This window comes from Salvelinus fontinalis, chromosome 15 (genome assembly GCF_029448725.1).
Source record: "Salvelinus fontinalis isolate EN_2023a chromosome 15, ASM2944872v1, whole genome shotgun sequence".
Classification (NCBI taxonomy): Eukaryota; Metazoa; Chordata; class Actinopteri; order Salmoniformes; family Salmonidae; genus Salvelinus; species Salvelinus fontinalis.
The window spans coordinates 25,695,473-25,699,323 of record NC_074679.1 but is presented as its reverse complement, the minus strand read 5'-3'; the positions used below and the strand labels follow the sequence as shown (position 1 = coordinate 25,699,323).

At 37.4% G+C, this 3,851-nt stretch overlaps 1 pseudogene; it reads left to right on the top strand.

The window, feature by feature from the left end:
* The first annotated feature begins 165 nt into the window (after positions 1 to 165).
* On the top strand, positions 166 to 3,588 carry LOC129812097 (KATNB1-like protein 1; annotated as a pseudogene).
* The last annotated feature ends 263 nt before the right edge of the window (positions 3,589 to 3,851 follow it).

The window sequence follows — 3,851 nt, the reverse complement described above, 5'->3', positions numbered from 1 at the left end:
CAAAATGTTCTGTTTTGCAACGAAAATGTGTGTTTATGTTGGACAGATTCAGGTAGTTCCCTCCCTGTTTACTGAACCTGTCTAACAGACAACAGTTTGGAGTAATGATTACACTGCCGCTTTCCCTATATAGTGTATGTTGGGCCACAGACAAACCTAGGAATAATTTAGCTTTAAATGTATGTGTATGTTCAATGTGGTGTGATTCAGGTTCCCACTCGGGCCGGCAGCCCTTCAATCCGTTATTATACAGACAGCTGTACTTTCTCTTTCACTGTGGTTATTCCCAGAGCCATTTACAGTGCTGTGTGTGTTTGTGTGAAGAGTTTTGATGTACATTGATTGAAAATAATGTGTACTTTTTGCCTCATGAGCATAGTTCAACTGGTCTACACCAGCAGAACCAAATATAATATTGTATTACTCCAATGTTTGTAAACAAAGTAAATGTAAACAAACACTATATAGCCTCAAAACATGGTTAAAACTAAAATGTTGATATCATAGATGGATCCATAGCTCTGCCTATGAATTTGAGAGTGGTTCCATTTCTCCAGCCCCATCCTTCAGCTTTTCTACTGATACAGAGGCTGGGAGATGGCTTTGTTATTGTTAACTGCTGATTGCCACTTTAATGAAATCTTGAACTGGAACAACCCTCATACCTTTTTTTCATTGCTTCATATAACTGATGATTGAATCTAGTATGTCTGAGTATTCAACCATGTCTTTGTTTCATAGATGTCTGGCAGGTCGTTCATGGAACAACCCTGGAAGACTGAAGGGGGTTGTGTCGTGTACTGTAAGTGGAAGACCCACCATCTCACTATCATTTGGAGGAAGCAGCGAGCCACAGGGAGGACTTACGATGTGCCCAACAAGGAGAACGAAATGGCCTGTGTGCAGAACATGTAAGAAATCTTCTACATGGACCCATGGGAGTTTCCACCCACTGCCCCCAATGCTAACAAGACTGACAAGGCTGGTTCAAAAGACAATGACTACTTCACAGAGGTGTGAAATGTCAGTAGTCAATGTCAGTTGCCTTAAGGGTTGATTGTCTCATCATCGTGATATGCTTGGTGTCACAAATATTTGAATGTATTCCACCTCCGGTCCGCTGTTTTTCAGTTGTCAAAAGACCACAATACAATGACGGAGGTGCTCTTTGGAAGAAATCTGAGACTAAATCTAGCCTTGACCCTGTGGCGAAGAAATGTTGGAGAACTGCTTACATATTTTTTAAGGTACAGTAGAACTTGTAAAGATTGAAATATCTGAGGCTTTATTGGTCCAGGGATTTGATTCTATAATAGCATAGCCCTTTTGTCCTACAGGATCAAAGACACTTGTAAGTAATAACAAAAAGGTACATTTCTAATGTTTTTTTCAGAGTAAAAAACAATGATTACAATTTAAGTTTAATGCTATTTATGTATTATTTATCTAATCTTTCCCCGATAGTCTTGACGATGAGTCAGAGTCATCCAGTGTTTCAATTGGCTGTTGTGTTGACCTTTTCCCTATAGTGAAAAAGGTCCTCACTAGTCCATATGAAGAGTGAGTACCACTGTTAATGACACACTATCCATTACAAATTCTTGACAATCCAACCAAACTGATACCATGTTGTCTTGCAGCTACCTGGTAGTTGGTTAACGATGGGTACAATCAGTGTTGAAACATTGGTGGCCAGAGCTCTCAACAAGTCGAGGTACTAACGCTCAATCTATGGATGGGTAGGTTTTAACATAAAATATATGGCAATCTATCGTAACTTTGGTAATGTATACTTGAATAACTTTTAAAAAATGTATTCATATACAGTATTCATTTATTATGTCTGTGTCCATATTGTCCATGAGTTTAGTAGATAGACCATACCGTTCAAGAGAAAATAGCCTAATTAATGAAAAAAAGCATCTAATCAACAATGACATTATTTTCAATCAATTCTGCAACTCTTCCAACATTTACTTTTTCCAAACTGCCACCAGTTTGATGCCAAAACAGTTCCTAGTAATATACCCTCCCTTTGCAACACTATTTAAAATACATGATCATTTGAATATAAGTACAAATAGTGTTTGTGATGTATGTGACCTTCGTTCCTGTTTTTCAGGCTATAGACTCTTACCTGTTTCAGTTGCCATGCTTGCAATGGTGGCCCATGTCAAGCTCAAGTCCTGATGACTTTGTTTCCAAATTCCCATTGTGAAACAACTCATAAGAACAAAATGGACTTGTGACTCGATGAACTGCACTACTTGAAGTTTTATGCTTGGAAAACATAACCTGGTTCATTTGAGGGCTGCTAAAGAGTGTATATCTGACTCAGAGAGACACTCCAGACAATGATCGTGCCTTATTCTTTTTAATGACACAGTGCAGTCAAACAGGATTTCCCTGTGTTTTATATACTGTATATTTCCACACTATGAGGTTGGAATAATAATGTGAAATCGTGAAAATTATAATAATGCCCTTTTAGTGTAAGAGCTGTTTGAAAAGACTGACTGAAATTTCTGACTGTTTTAGTGGGATGGGGTTTTGGTCTTCCATGGTACTATCACCATGCGGTAAATTAGTTAATAGACCAATGAGAAAGAGAATTCCAAACATCTCTGCCAATGACAGCTAATTTCCACTCCAACCACTCCAGCAAAGTTCTTGATGAAAGCAATTGCTCTTTGCTAAGAAGCTATTTTTGTTTATTTTTGACCATTTTAATTGAAAACAGTCACAGTAAAGTACTTAGTTGTTACCCATAACTGATTTGATATTGAGATAAAAATGGCTGCATTGGATCTTTAAAGCAATTTCATTTAATTAGAATTTGATATGACCACAATGCTATCATGATTTCACCTCAATGGCACAACATTAATCCAAAGGATGAAAGTGCATAGAACTGTCTGGTTACAGTAGTGAACCATTTGAAGTTGTATTTAGTTCATTAAAATGGTACTTAAACTTGTTTTATTGTAAACTAATAAATGATTTAGATATAAAAATGTCAGCCATAAAATGTTATCCTGTGTGGCTCAGTTGTTAGAACATGGCACTTGCAACAAACATAGCATTTGCAATGCCAGGGTTGTGGGTTTGATTCCCATGTGGGACCAGTATGAAAAAAAGTTTGAAAATTGATAACAAATCAAATCAAATTGTATTAGTCACATGCGCCGAATACAACAGGTGTAGACCTTACAGTGAAATGCTTACTTATGAGCCCCTAACTGACAATGCAGTTAAAAAAATATGGATAAGAATAAGAGATAAAAGTAACAAGTAATTAAAGACCAGCAGTAAAAAATAACAATATATACAGGGGGGTACCGGTTAGTTGAGGTAGTATGTACATTTAGGTAGAGTTAATTAAAGTGACTATGCATAGATGACAACGGAGGGGGGGTGTGAATAGTCTGGGTAGCCATTTGACTAGATGTTCAGGAGTCTTATGGCTTGGGGGTAGAAGCTGTTTAGAAGCCTCTTGGACCTAGACTTGGCGCTACGGTTAATAGCAACCGCCACTGCTGAAGGTTTCATTTCTGTTTAGTCAGGCTATTGAAATACTCCAAGCTCTAGTTAGAGCCCATAACTAGGACCCAGAGTATAAATAATGCCTGGAGTTTTTCTTGGTCAGGTCACATGGTTAGAAAATATTCCTGGCCCTATTCATAAGGTACATCTACAGTATGTGTTGTGTTAGTGTACAGGTCCTTCAGACATAGTTTAAATTCACTGTTTGAATCATCATGTTGTATAGGCCTTATCATTTATGACTATCTTTGTATATAAAAAAAATATCTGTAAAATAGCTATTTGCATAACAGGGACATGGTGATACA